Source organism: Rhea americana, unplaced genomic scaffold (assembly GCF_003343005.1).
Source record: "Rhea americana isolate MKP2758 unplaced genomic scaffold, rheAme1 scaffold_24, whole genome shotgun sequence".
Taxonomy (NCBI): Eukaryota; Metazoa; Chordata; class Aves; order Rheiformes; family Rheidae; genus Rhea; species Rhea americana.
Genome location: NW_028186357.1, coordinates 7845442 through 7861370, shown reverse-complemented (window position 1 = coordinate 7861370; position 15929 = coordinate 7845442). Strand labels below are relative to the sequence as shown.

The 15929-nt window shown below is 40.8% G+C and overlaps 1 pseudogene across 1 annotated transcript in view; it reads right to left on the bottom strand.

The window, feature by feature from the left end:
* Positions 1–1146: 1146 nt before the first annotated feature.
* LOC146595104 (Wilms tumor protein 1-interacting protein homolog pseudogene) overlaps positions 1147–15929 on the bottom strand; it is a 34777-nt pseudogene continuing 19994 nt past the window's right edge. Inside the window, exon 2 of the transcript XR_014896028.1 lies at positions 1147–1248. The product of XR_014896028.1 is annotated as a Wilms tumor protein 1-interacting protein homolog pseudogene (transcript). The remainder of the gene's footprint in view (positions 1249–15929) is intronic.

The window sequence follows — 15929 nt, the reverse complement described above, 5'->3', positions numbered from 1 at the left end:
CTTTTTTAACCCAACATTTATCTATGTGTACAAAACTTAGAAGAAAAAAATATATTTCTTTCACAAGTGACTTTTACACTGGTCTTTTCATTAGAAAGTTACTTGGTTTTATGCCAATAATCTTTTACTCTTTTTCTAATCCTTACTTAATCTCTTCTGTAAACAATCTACACTCAGCATATTCTGCTGATAGTAAATCTTTTGCTGCATATATATATCATAACAAATTTTTGACATCCAGGCCAATATTTTCATATATTAGGAACCTAAATCCACATGTATATTGATAAAAACCATCTGACTCCTGAAAACGAGCTCTGATAGTTGCCTTGAACTTGGTGAGAATTCGTGAACCCTCAGCACTTACAGACAAGACACGTAGGTTTCCAACTTCAGTTCACAGTGAATGACTTAAAGCAAACACTTTTGAAAGTGCTGCCCTAAGTTTTCCAAGTCCTATGTTTTCCCTGGCAAAGCCATGACTTCTACCAAATCACATAGAGAATACATCACTTCTATATACATTCAAATTTAAACAGAAATCTAAACAGGTCCTGAGAGCAGCAAGGATAGCAAGCAGCAGCCAGTGTTTACCTACACTGCTTTCCTCTACAAAAATAAAATATGGTAATACTTTAAGGTGTTCCGACTTGCACTTTCTACTTGTTCTTATTACATTCACATAAAGAAACAATTTTTGAGCACTATGTACAAACAGAAATGACAAATATACATGCTGGAGTGGACTTGCATTTGTATGTAGCAAGTGAAGGAAAGTATGCTTCTGACTGCACAAATTTTATCATTTTTCTGTAGAAATGATAAAACGCACATTACAGTTCCATAAACATAGCCAATTTAAAGTATGAAGTGCTCACAAACAGTCAGGTTGAAGCCCTTTTAAAAATGCAGCCCTTAAAACAACCAAATACTACTTTTCTACTACTGTTCAACTACTACTGTTGCTTTAAAAAACACTATGAAACACTTACAGATGGCAAATAAAAAACAACTTTTGAAGCTGGAGCCTTGTGTGCGAATTTTGCCTCAAAGTCAGCAAGATGAGGTCTCACTTTGCACACTAGATGCTAAAGGAATACATATTACAGAAGGAAGCCACTTAAGACTACGGTAGATCTGACTTACCACAAGAGCAGCACGTGAAGCAGTTGGTATGATAGAGGTTACCCATCGCTTGGCAAGCCTGGCTTGCGCCATATACACCTTTTCCACATTTTATACAGATACCTAGGAGGAAGAAAGAGAGTGAATGTTAGAATCCTCTGCAACTCCTAAAAGCAGATCCTGGCCACCAAATCTTACGCATTGCTATACCCCCATCAGGCCCTTTATCAATGAGCGAGCCAACCTGAATAGATTCAAGTACCAAAGTTGCCAACGAACAGCTTGAGTGAAACAAACATACGGAAATTAACCTAAACGAGTGGGCGAGTGGGCGGTGAGGGCAATAAGCCTCAGCTCTTGATACAAAGCAAGGAGACTTAGGCTGAATAAAGACAGACATCCCAGGAAGGCAGGTGAAATGAGACCAGGAAAGCCAAACGCTCTCTGGAAATAACTCAGTTTGTCCATGTATTTATTTCTGTCTGTGCAGAAAATGCTCCCAATGGCAGACAGATAATTCAACAATCACTTTGCTTCTGCATCCCTATGAACAGGAACTAAAGAGCTGGAGAATCTCCATCCTTGCCTCATATACTCAGAACCATTTATTTTATGTTCCTCTGAGAAGTCCATTGGTCTCTACCTGGCTGAAGCTGTATAGAATGCCTCAAGACAAGGCTGTGCGATTTTGAAAATGCTACAGAGAAAAGCAAAAATTGGGATTTTTGCCTCACTCAACCCTGTAATGAAGCTACCTATGTGTTGTTTAAATTTTGTTTCTACAGATGTATGCACAAGCTTAGCACTGATTATTAGTACCAATAAAACTCCTAATATACCTCAAAGGTAGGAACTGAAGAACTACAAAAGTCAGGCTTTAACCATCCAGAGTCTTTCCCCATTGTACCATGAAAATATATACAAATACACACAAACATGACAAATGCACAGAAAATACAAATGCAAACTGCTTTGAGGAAAATTAGCATATTATGAACTACCAGAAACTTTAGTAGCAGAAAAAACACAGCTAAGCTAACAAAGGATTTGGTGCCTCAGTTTGATTTTGTTTGATCTTACACATTCATAGTATGCGAATTATCTTAAACTGCCACACCACAGAGAAAGAAATGTCATTTGCTTCCGACAGGTAACTGTAAGGACATTGGTAAAGCTGGCAAAAGAACAATATCCAGTAATACTGCTGAGATTTAGCTCAGGCTTTCAATGACAAAACAGCTGTAGAAAACATGACACCCATGAACATCTTTGGCTCCCAAGCTGTTCAAGGCATATTCTAAAATCCATTTCTGATTCCTACACGTTTAAGCATTCATAATCATCTGTATCGGCTACACAGTTTCATCAGTTTAAATGTGATACTCTCAAATTAAAAAAATATATATATATATATTGGGAGGGAGGAGAAGGACAGGGGGAGAAGAGACCTTCCTATGTTACTAATCAAATACTGAAATGAAAAGACCTTTCACAAATTAGGCATTTATACCTTCTAGGGACTCTCTTATTTCAGATTATGAGGAGATTAGCCTTTTATTCACCTATCTAAATGTGCTAGCATAACACTGCAATTTTGGACCATAAGCATATTTGTCAAATATAATAATAATAATTTTTAAAACCATAATTTTAATACTAGATTTTAAAAGACTCTTCCAGAACCTAATTTCTGTATTTCAGTGAAGCAGGAACTATCACTTTAATGTCAACAAAAGCCAATGTCCCAAGTTAAACCTGTATTACCAAACAAGATGCCGGAAAAATCCATCAGTTTGCTAGTCATTAGACAAGCTCTGATATAAGAAATTGAGATTTCAGAATATTTGTTGCCTTATGCAAGGTTCCTGAAATGTTACGTCTATTTATTTATTTGTAACCAAAGGTTATGAAAAAAGGCTGTTATTTGCCATGAGTTAATGGTTAATTGCTGATGAAAGATAGTTATTGATTACCATGGACATACTGATCTGAAAATGAAGCCAGCTCAGCCAGCTAGTGCAGTTAGCAGCAATGGCAGAGCCACTGTCAGAACAGCAGGAACAACCCATCAACCTGCTTTCTGCCTCACCATATACTATGAGCTCTAAAGCAACCACAGTCACTTGTGGCTTTGTGAGCAGAAAGGGTTGCACATACAGCAAAGAACACGGCATTTGCTTTTGGAACAAGTGGTCTGTTACTTTAGCCCAAAGTCTTGGTATTTCAATTGACTTTTGCTAGTGAAGCCAGAAGAGAACCTTTTTAGAGTTTCCCAGCTAACTGCACCCTTTTTGCCCATCTTTTCATGCCATCTGTGCACCCAGCACTGATGGCTATCGATAGTTCGACTGTGAGGTTACATTGACAGCACTACTTTTTCCCATTTCTGCTTCATTTTGCTCAAACCATAGCAGAAATCCACAGCCCAGGCTTTTCTGACATTTTTCTCTATGAGGTCTCATGAACAAATCTACTATAGCCATTAACCACTTGGACAGATGAAGCTATCGTCTGATTTCTTTGCCTACTGCTTCACTGGACTATCAGAAGTAAAAGGAAGATTTACTGTGGATGTGAAACTTACACTGGCCTCTCCAGCAAGTGACTTGTTATGAGCAGCTGTCAGTTCGTTAACTTATTTTCTCTAAAAGACTGGTCATTMAYTCCWGGARTKAATGACCACAGAGATGATTAGCATTCTAAAAAGGCATATATAATATTTCAAAAGTGTATTTTGGAAAACATATGCAGCTGTGGTGTGAGTACAGCATGAGCTCATAACTGCCTAGAAAAGGCACTGACTACATGGCCGTTCTGGTCTGGTTTTCCACCAGTCAGAGCCCAGACTGCACACTGTGAGCTTGTGAAAGCTTTGGCATAACAGCTACATTGCCTTTTTTTTTTTTTTTTTTCCAGATTTAATTCCAATTCTTGTTAAATTGCCTATGAAGAATGTTCTGCTACAGAGCAAGCATGCCTCTTTTCTGACACCTCACTCCAAGAGACTTTTTCATTCTTTATACAATACTTTGCCTCTTCCAAGACCTCTATTCAAGATGCTAGGGCAGGATCTTCTGTGGGTGCTGCAGTTTGATAGCTCTGAGTGAAACAAAGAGGTCCATTAGGTTCTAGCCTCACCTAAGATCTGTTCCTTTGCTTCTACTAGTTTTCTGAATTAGCTCTCTTTTCTCACAGCCTCACCAAGAACCAAGCAAGTGCACAGGCCCACAGGCTGGGCCCTGCCTTGGATTTTGTGGCCCTCCCTCAGGAGACAAGTATCATCAAGTATCTAGCTCCAGTCCTTTGGCTGCTCTGTACTGGCAGAGTGATGCTTAGTACCCTCAGCAGCAGTATAAGGATTAGGGCTCTAGGTCTATTAAGAAAAATTGTAAGCCAAAAATATACATATTTCGAGTTCTTTAACACATCAACTACTGCATTTCCACTCAGGTCATGAGGTTCTCTAAATACTTGGTATCTCTTTTTGGCAAAAAAAGATGTTGCATACACCTAAAGTTTGATGGAAGCACAGTATAGCAGTGCAGTAAAGGGATATTTGTGTCCTTACACAATGTTTAACTGAACATGAGAGTAGAGATTCAACAAACATGTTCTCTGCGGACTTCAGCAAAAGACAATCAACAAAAATAGTGCTAGAAAAAGAAGGAACTCCCTACGGGAGTTAGCTGCAGAACTTTGCCAGTGCTCTCCAAACCTTTAACAAGTCCAATTCTTTGAGCTTGACAGCTTCAGTTAAAAGAGCATCTCTGCATACAAACAGGACCAGACTTCCAAGACTATATGACAACACAGCAATGATTTCTGGGTAGCACAGGCATTAGCAAGAGGCTGATTTAAGCACCAAGAAAAATAGGGTCCAATTGTTATTAGCCCAAACAGTATTTTCTGATGTATTCAATAATTTTGATCCAGAATCAAGAGATGAAAGGACAACACAGTATAACGAGCAAAGGTAACAACAACAACCCAGAGAAGACACTAAAGCTATGTGAGTTTTGCTCAGTCTGCCATAACACACCTGTAAGAGTTCCCTATAGTAGCCTATGTGTTGGAAGAAGTTCACACCAGGACCTCAATATCCAGTTATGGAAAGATCTTTACTTTGGCAAGCCTTCACAATATTCTTTGACCATGCAGGTGTAGGTTGCAGACTGGTACTTTGTACCGAGTCCTCCGGGTACCTCAGAATTAGTACAAAGGCAGTTGGCTTAGGTTAAATGGCTATGCACTAGTACCGTACTAGCACCTGGCTTTCAGCAATGCATCTCAAGGGCTGGCAGAATTATGAACAGCCTTTTGCTCAAACATTGTCCTCAGACACATGTGGAAGTCAGCCTGAGCCTGATGCCACTCTCACTGAACTTGAAGTCAACAGTTAGCACAAATACAAGGAAAATGGCAACATATAGTCTCTTAACTTCAACAAGAAGCAGGATGACTCAAGGCAAATGTGGCTACCTCATTTTTTAATTTGACAGCATGCCACAGATCAAGGATGAGCTGCAGCTTTACTGTCTTACCATCAACACAGTATCTCCCTAAGGTAGCTGCTACATGCTGCCTACCGTAGGAAACAACCATGCCCTGTCGTCAGGAGTTGTAGCAGAGCTAGAATGAACAACTAACACATTGTACAGGTGAATCCCTGCCTCTGTGGTTCTACTCGTGTTGCAGTGTTGGGAAAAGGTTGGGTGTACTTCACTGGCTACTACAAAATACTGTTTTCTTCTCTCATATAGGAAAAGCTGTCTCCATAAACATCCACAGCAGGCTTTCCTACACCTTTGGCCTGGTCAAGGTGTTGGGGCAGGGAAATGAAAATATATAGTCAAGAATAAAGGAGGAAGGAACCTTTAATTCAGCTCAGAGAAGTCTAATTGGGGAAACAAAAGGCTGACCACTGAAAACAGAATGATTGTGGAGAGACTGCAGTAGATCTTGCAGCTAAAGGATGTTAGATATTTTCTAATCCTGAGCTGCAATGCCTGCACCTTGGGATCTCTTACCTGAGCAAGTTTTAAACAGGATGTTACTACTACCTTTAAAAAATTCTCCCAAGAAGCTGGGTAAATACGGAGGCATCACCACTGCACTGAGCTCTCGGCTGCCATACTTCTGTTGCTAACACTGGCTACTGTGTAGATATCCTAGTTTGGAGCAATGAGGATGTTGTGAGGTGACCTCAGGAGAAAAAAACGCTTCTTTCCTTCCAACAAACAGAGGAGGAGGGATCTTCAAATATACACGTCATCTACCAGTCAAAGACTGACAGAAGAAAACAAAGTACCTGCACAAGATGTAGGGCAGAGCCTTTTCCCAGCAGCTGGGGAGGATGAGTGAAGGTGGCAGACCACACTTCTGAAACTGYTGGTGTAGTTCACCCAGCTCTCTACCAAAGGTAGCTCTTGCTGGAGGCTTATAATTTATCAGCTGTCAAATAGCTAGCAAATTTTTCAGGACTTGGATACTCAAATATAAAGAAATCAGATATGTACATGTTAAAAATATATTCTGGACACATTCAGCACCAATATACCAATTGGATATATGGTAACAGTTGCATAGAGAATCAGCGTAAATCTTTTTGTGACAGGTAAAAAGTATGACAGAGGAACTGCCTGATTAAGCTGCCTCTACTGATCTTCCCCCTGTGAGAGAAGGCAAAAGACATACAATTTGAACTAAGTTCAAAAATGAGACAGACTACAGAAGATGCGCTCAGGTAAATATTTTAAATTCCCCTTCCACAGCCCATCTGTGCCTGGAACCACGATGCCTCACTGCCCAGCAGAAGCCTAACACTGTTCAGCTGGTTTGCACAGTCCCTTACAGCAGTAATCACACACACCCTACAGCATCTGTGCAGGAGGTGCAAGCCAGTTACTGCACAAACGCCACCCCAATACCTAGCATAAATCACAGTTTAAGCAAGGCAAGACTAGAACGAGGCTGTGTACTAGTAAATTTTGTACTGTCATCACTAGAATTTATCGAGACTGTCCCTACCCTTGCCATTCCCTTGATGGAAAGAGGGTAAAAATTCCACCAATAAGCTACATAAACCCTGGAGATATTTACTAAATTTAAAGGATCTCTATCAGCACAGTGTCTGCCTCTTACAGGACATTTTACTCAACTAATTTACAGAAGGGTTGTGCACATAGAACTTATTGAAAAAAATAAAGTTAGAGGTGAATTTATATTCACTTCCTATTGCCCAAAAGCCTAAGCAAACTAYGTTCTAATTCCAACTCCTGGAAAATTTTCAATACCTCCACTCAGCCTGTTGTGTAACAAGGTTGAGGTTTGTACATGGCAAAGCTGCTGAGAGAGGTCATGGCCATGAAGAGAGTTGCTGGGACCAGTTCTAGGAAGGGCTTTTCTAATTAGGACATAGGAGTTGAACTTTATATACGTGAAAGAATTGGTGTAGCCAGTAGATCAGGAGGGCTCAGCCTTAGCTTATTCTAACTTGCTTCATTAAATAAATGGGCTGCTCGGTTTTGTTGGAACCTTTCTAGAGTTTCAAATGTAGAGGTAATGAAGATGATGGGGCTACAAGGCTGTAGAAATGACTCCAAAACATCATCGTCCTTGACCCTTTATTTTAGCAGCCATAAGCCCAGAGAAGGTCGAGGCTGGGGAATTAAAACATGACAGCTATAGGTCAAACATAGCAGAGTGGAAAATATCATGGGGGACAGTATCCACTCTCGTTAGCAGCTGTTGGAAACTGGAAGGCTTTTATTACTGTTAAAAGAGATTCACCCAATCACGCAAGTGAAAGCCTGAAGCTAGTGCAGCAAATGCTTATTGCTTCATGCAGTATGTGAAATTACTGCTCTGAACCATGAAATTACTGACACTGTCTACCCAGAGTTCATCCTGCCTTGGCCACAGCTGGTGTGCCTTTGCATAACTTTCTTTTGTGTCAATATCTGATTCTGCTACGGCATCTCACATAAGGCACATCATAGGCATATTGTTCTGCGCAGTGTTTCAGTTACACTGACACTTGGTTTACAAACATTCATCCATTTCTACTTCTTGATCTAGTGCATGGCACTTACAGGATGATTCACACCTCCCACTTAGCTTTTATTAAAAAAAAAAAAATAGTCAAGAAACCAAGAAGACCAAGTAGCTCCTGTGGGCTGCTCCATCATCTGTGATGCTTTCAGTAGCTTTGTCCATGATTCAGAGCTCAGCTGACCGCTCATGCATCATGCCCAAGCTGACAATGACAGCTAAAAGCAGGAGAGGGGACTATGCAAATAACTTTAGCAATTGAATTATTGACAATAAAGGAGGAGACAGAGGAAAATCCTACTTCTAAAATCATTTTGGCATTCTTGGGATTATCAAAGCAAGGAGGCACGTATAGCTGAGGATAAGGAGAGTGACACTGGAGATGAATCATTGTAGAAGGGAAAAATGTGTCAATAAAGCTCCTTCCTCATTCTCCCCTGTCCAGCATCTGACTGTCTCAATGAAGTTGTGGTCATACAACATCTTACAGCTGCCTTTATATTGATTATGCAGGTACCATTTCATACCTACCTCCAGCTGTTTGCCACCACCCTCTGACCAGGAATATCATCTCTGGTATGATCCTCTAATCTGGCCATCTCCTCTAATCTGCCAGCAGGGCTGGTTGTGCGACTGCTCCTGACCTCACTTCAGCACAAAGGAACTAGATCAACCAGACCCTCAATTTAAACTGCTTAACAATTCGGCTTATTTTGCCAAGAACAGATTAAAAGCAATCACACAAGTAGATCAGTGGTCAATTCTAGCACTGAGGTAGTAGTGAGCAAGGAAAAAAAAAACAAGACAAAACAAAACACCCCACATTAGAGACAGTAAAAACTTGAGCAGGTACATCTGCAGGCAGAGGAGCAGGACACATCACCATACCCAGAAGCTCCCTCTGGCCAGAAAAGCCTAATAGAGAGATGCCGATAAGTTAAGACATCAGGAACACAGTGACACTGCTGCTGATCCTACTTTCAGTTCAGGTAAAGAAAGGTCTAAATACCAACCAATGCTCCCCAGTGTTCCTGAGCAATTCTTGTTAGGCAGCCAAGGAGCTACGCTACTCTATGAGCAGTGCCAGGGCATTCAGCCCACGTATGTGTCCATCTCTTTTTAGGAAGAGGACAGTTCTTTATGTAGTTTACTCCAACATAAGAGGTAACAGAGGAAGTAAGAGTTCATAAATGATGATGGAAGGCACTTCATGAGAAGCTTCAGATTGCAAATGCACTCACACATTAACTAACATTGATACAGTAATTTACACTAATGCTTTAATTTGTACAAGTTCATTCAGCTGGTTGCACCAACTGGAAATCATCTGAGCCCTGAGTTGAGACAGCTGTCCATGCCACTACTTCAGATTTATGCTGGCATACAGAAGGTCGGAATGTGGATCTGATATGTTTCATTTGGCTTTTTTGTGGCAGATTTACAAACATCTTGAAACAATTTTATTACAGTAAATAATAAACTAAATATTTTAAGCTCATATTTTCATCACCTTTCCTTTGCACTTACTGTTATCATAGCTTTATAGTAGGATATCTATCTGCACTAGCCAGGAACTCTACTATACTAGTTCCTTTTTCTGATTTTGACTTCAGTTATCTTTAGCAAACTATTTCATTTCTCTGTCCTGGTTCTTTTATACAGAAAATGGGAGTTACTGATTCCCATGCAAAATCTTCACAGAAGAGACAGTTAAACCTTCTAAGATAAAAAAAACAGAACCAATTCACATACTTTTATTTAGGAAAATCTGTGCAACAAGATAGCAAGAGCAATACTGAAAGCACCAACAATGCAGCCCAAGTATCTTGAACTACATGGCATGTCAGATCTGAAAACATCAGCTACACACACATCAAGTTGGAGAGACTTTTCATTACATTCTTCTGACATTGCATGTATGAGTCATCATTCTAATATATGGCAGAAAAAGGTCATATATTACAGCTGCCTTACTTGACGTATTTAAAATAGGTTCATGATTAAACAGGGAGTCTAGTCTCTAAGTTTCCAGGTGCACTTTTCTGTTTTCTTAGATAACCATTTATTTCCCAGAAGGAACATGACATTCTGAAAAAGGCATGACATTACGTAATCACATTTGGTTATAAATTCAGCAGCTCCTTCCCTAAGTGCTACCCAAGCAATACACATCTACAACAGGCCTGTACTAACACCTACTCTGCAAAAGTGCCACAGTCACTGGCTTGCTCATTCAAGTCACGTACAGAGGTTCTGTATTATTTACAGAAATATAAATAGGTTTGCCTAAATGAAAGCGTGCACTTAGGTAGGTAGGATACCAAAACTATTTAGAAAGACTGAACTATTCACTTAAGAAAAGCTAGAAATTACCTAAAAACTTTTGTCACTTCAATGCTCTGAGCAGGTTATCTGAGTTTCTGTGAGTAAAGTAATTCAAGGATGTTTTGAGAACAGGGGAATATGCCTTCCAGTAAGGATATCCTGCAAAGACAACAGCTTCACAGTCATTTGCCATAGGTTTCTCCCACCTTCAGCTCATGAAAAACTTCAATTCTAAAATAACTATTCCAGCAAGCTCAATTTTCCTGTCTCTACTACAGTGAGAAGCTTAATCTTCTCTGTAGTGGTAAGGTCCAAACCAGTGAGGTACTCAGTGCTAATGCAAACAGTTAAACTTCTCTCTTCCAGTAGGACAGGAAGACTCTCAGACCATAAGAAAAGCTTGTCCTCATCAGGCAAGATGAAAACTCTTGGGACAGTTAGTCAAATATAGCACTAACAACATGTAAACAGGATATTCCAATTTTGCCTGCTCCCTCTCTGGGAAACAGTAATGCTAAATGCTATATATGCAGGATCATTTCCTTCCCATGCATCCAACTAAAGAAAAAAAAAAAAGAAAAAACAGAAAATCAACACTCAGCTAACTTTCACAGCATAACAAGGTCTCTACAGATTTGGGCAGTCCTGAGGGTTTGACTGTCCTGAAATGGAGACCTAAGACAGATAAGCAGCAGTTGTTTCACATTTTTGTCAGTCTCACATTTGCAATGATTCTCACTAGAGAACAACTCTCAGCTCTGCATAATTGTGAAAGTACCTGAGCATAGTTTTCAGCTCCATCAACTTGCTCTCCAAGGCAGCTGTGGCCAGATAGCATTCTTCAAACCCTTAGGAAAGGGGTCCAAGACCTCCTTTCACTCAGCAGTGATCCTTTCACTGATTGGCAACTGTAGTGCAGTAGATGATGCCATGCTCCAGTGACAGAAGAAATCCAGCTTTACAATTCTTACTACTATATTAAAAAGACGACATGCAACTTACAGAACTGACCATTAACTTTGCATTGACGGGATTTCTGTGGGGTCAGGTATCATCTGTCTGAGCTGCTTTGACTTTTTGCGGAATCGGGTGTAGTCTGTCCCCCAGCAGTTCGCATGGACTGCATGGTACATGATCCGCTGGCTCATTCAACAGAAATGGGAACGTGTACCAGATCCAATACATATTGTCAAATGACTCAAGAAATCACAAATATCACACTCAGGATCATCCTTTTCCCCTGTTTTGTCCTTGACTCCCTTACTCATATTGATGCAAAACAGGAGCAGAAGGCTAGAAAATAAGAAAAGTAGAGCCGATTTTCCCAGATGAAAACAGTGAGCAATGGACAAAGCTGTAATACCCAGACCTGTGTGGTCTCCATTTACTTGTATACACTCAGCTATGCACTGTCTCCCAGCTTGCAATAAACTAGAGTTATAGTAACACTAGAGTTGTAAGACTGCATGCCTAGAAATGCACTTGCTTTTCTGCCACCTGCCTTTTATATGCACATGGACGGACTGATGTTAGAAGTGCTTGGCTCCTCCACAAAAGCTGGGCAGGGAGGGGAAAAAACAAGCAAGAAAAAACATATGAGACCTTGACCAGTGAGTCACCTCAGAAGAGACCTAGCAAAAGGCATACCCCAAGTATAATGGGTTTTTGGCATCAACTGCTCTTTTTACAACCTACCCACTGCACCTGCAGCCAAACTCTCAGCCCATAACCTCTACAGAAAAACCTGCAGCCACTTATCCTAAGTGCTAAGCTACTCCTATTAAAGAACACGTGTCCTGTGATAGCAGTCTGGCAGAGAGACACAAACAGTGAACTATACTGTGGCCTTGATGGCTAACGTTGAAGTCTATTTGCTTAAGGGGAGAAAGGATTTATCTTTAGAGACAATCACTCCACGTAGTGCTGGAAATGACAACCTTAACGACTAACGAATCCTCTACCTTCACAAAGCAGACACTGGAGGCTGCCAGCCAGCCCTCAGCGCTGCAGGACCCAACCACACACCACGGCAGGCCCGTTTCCAGAACGAGCAGCTGGTGCGCTCTCCACATATATCCCGCTCACTGTCTCCATGCCCAGACAGCAAGAGTCCTCTTTTAAAACTGAATTTTGTAATATGCGTGCCATTTCTCTTAGAGCTCGACACCAGATAGGTTGAACTGATAGGTGAGAGGTGAGCATCTCTCTCTCCCAGTCCTAACTCCCTCCCACTGCCCAGATAGCATTTATTTTAGTAATTCATCAGCTCCACCCACAGTCACCAGATAGGAAAAAAAGATGTGGCTAAATTTGTAGCAAGGATTTCAAAAATACTACTAAACCATTATGGAGTAAACCTCTGGGATAATTATTCATTTCAGATCTTTCTACAAGCAGCAAGAAAATCTCAAGTACTGTAGAACTAGGGAGAGTGCAAGTGGACAGAGAAGACTAAAGGGCTAGGAAGGTAATTTTCCACTGTGTTAGTTACAGTAAACATCATCTTCAAATAAATGTGATTTTGTGTAATTTATCACCCAACCCTCCCTTCTGCTTTGAAAGGTTACATGACATGGTGAAATGTTAATTACAATTTGTCTTAGAGAAATAGCTAAAAAAATAACAGAAACAAGAAATCCTCTAGTAATTATAAAGTCAACACTTAACTGATATGAGAAGTCTCTATTCATACCAGCTAAAAGGAACATTCATTCCATTTACATCATCCCTTGAATGTTATGTCTTGATGCAATTTTCAACAGCAGGTGAAATAACCAGAAATTGGAAACTGTGAATAATTTTCCTCTATCTGGTTTTAATTAAAATACAAGCAAGTGATGGAGGTAACTCTTTCCACCTCATTTGTGCCATCTGTTCATCTTTACAGAGCATGGTGGGAAAAATCTAATACTATGCCAGCGCTACAGACTTTCTCTACTATTAAACCAGTGGTTCAAGGTCAGATCATGACGCAAGCTATAAAAGGTAACTCGCATCTGATTATGACCTACATGACAGGAGTTCAGCAGCATCAAGTTTCAAAACGTCCACCTGAGAAATGGTCGGCACAGTGGCTACTACTGGGAACGTGGAGCCACATCTGAGTTGCCGGGCTGCCTCACGCCATGGGACGCCTGACATTCTCAGGCAGCATTCCTCTGGTTGGGGACCAGTTAGAAAGTCATGCATCTTCCACCTGATAGAGGTGCCTGTGCCACGCAGAGAGCAGGAGCCAGGGCAGCACAACCCACTCTCAATCTGCAACTTCTCATGCAACTTGTCCACCAGTACCCCAGGGCTGTTTCTGCAAAGCTGCTCTCCAGCTGGCTGAGCTCCAGGCTATCCTGGCACAGGAGGTTATTTCTCCCCAGGTGCAGGATGCTGCACTTCCCTTTGCTGAACTTTGCAAAGTTCACATTAGCCCATTTCTCCAGCCTGACACAACCCTCTGAATGGCAGCACGACCATTTGGTGCATCAAGCATACCTCCCAGTTTTGTGTTACCTGTAACCTTGCTGAGGGCGCACTTTGTCCTATYACCCAGGTTATTAATGAAGTCATTAACAAGTATTAGACCCAGTATCAACATCTGAGGTACACCATTACTGACTGGCCTCCAACTGAATCTCATGCTGCTAATCACAGCCCCTGCACCTACCAGTTCAGCCAATTTTTAATCCACTTCACAGTCCCCTTTAATTTGTGCTTCATTTTTCCTATAAAGATGCCATGGGATACAGCATCAAAAGCTTTGCTAAAATTCAGATAAACAGGCCACTGCACTCCCCTCACCCACCAAGCCAAGTCATTCCATCACAGAAGGCTATCAGGTCGGTCAAACAATTTTTTTTCTGAAAATCCATACTGACTACTCCCAAACACCTTGTCCTTAATATGTTTCCAGGATTAGTTGCTCCATCACTCTCCCAGGAATCAAGCTGAGGCTGATCAGTCTGTGGACAGGAGTGACATTTTTTTTCTTCCATTTCTCAAGAACCTCCCTCATCACCATAATCTTCCAAAGATTGGAGTGACCTCACAGACATCAGCCAGCTCCCTCAGCGCTCGTGCAAGTATTTCAACAGGTCCCACTAACTTSCGTATATCCAAATCGTTCGTGCGTTCCCTAACTTGATTCTCTTCTACTAGAGTGGTTGCTTTGCTCTAGCTTTTCCTCATTGCTTTAAAGTGTCTGAGATTCCTGAAGGTAAACCTCACCAGTAAAAAAAAAAAAAAAAAAAATATGGCAGAAGTAGCACTTAGTACCTCAGCTCTTCCTATGTTCCCTGTCACCAGGGCCCCAGCCTCATTCAGCAGTGGACCCACATTTTTCCTAGTCTTCCTTTTGCTGCTTATACACCTGTACAAGCTTGTTGCCTTTCACATCCCTCAACAGATTTCAACAGCAGGTGGGCTTTGGCTTTCCTAACTGCAACCCTGCATGCTCAGACAGTGTTTTTATATTCTTCTGAAGTCACCTGCCACTGCTTCCCCTCTTGTAYATCTCCTTTTTGAGTTTAAAGTTCCCTGTTCAACCATGCAGGCTTCCTGCCACTCTTGCTTATCTTCTTGCATGTTGAAATGGACCATTCTTGAGCCTGCAGGAGTTCTTTGGGGAGGAAAAAAGCCTCCTTGGAATCAGTACAGTACTCAGATTAGATATGATGTTCTACATCTAGTAGAAATCAAAATTTGCACTGCTGAGGACAGAGCTTCAGTCAAGTAAGATTTTCCCCAATACCAAAATAAAACAGGTAAGGCAAGAGCTACATGGATATTTACTCATCTAACTCCTATTTAGAGACTTAAATTCAGAGATTTCTCTTTAGACTTCCAAACAAGCATAAATGCATTTGTGGATCTGACCTTTTACACATTGATCCTGAATGTTTTGATTAATCATTCATCTGGGATTTTAGTTCTTTCTCTCTCTCTCTCTCTCAATCACTACAGCATAGGCAAAATTCAACTGTTCCATTAATTGCAGCAAAGTTCTTTTGGAATCTTTGCTTTCACTTAATCCACAAAGAAATACACTTGTAAATGTCCCTTTTATTTATTTATTAAATAAAACGTCTCTATTGAAAGCTAGCTAAAAGAATTAGGATTTTTTTGATTGGTGAAGCCTTTATCTCCAGATGAATCTAGGCTCTTCTGTAATTAAATCCATGGAAATAAGGGCAGCTTTCACTATATCAATGAAGAATCTCTCTACTGTGCTGTCTCTGTAAGGTTAAGTGAAGTACAGAGTATGCACCGAGCTGGTGCTTGCACATCCCCTGCTTCTCCTATTGATGAAGGATTTTATCATTCCTGGAGAGGAGCTATTTGTTCAATTTATAGGACAAATCATTGTTTACTTGCCATTAAGCAGATTCTGTTTCAATCTAGTACCAGTCACAAAACTACTTCTCTCGTCGTCTTCCAAT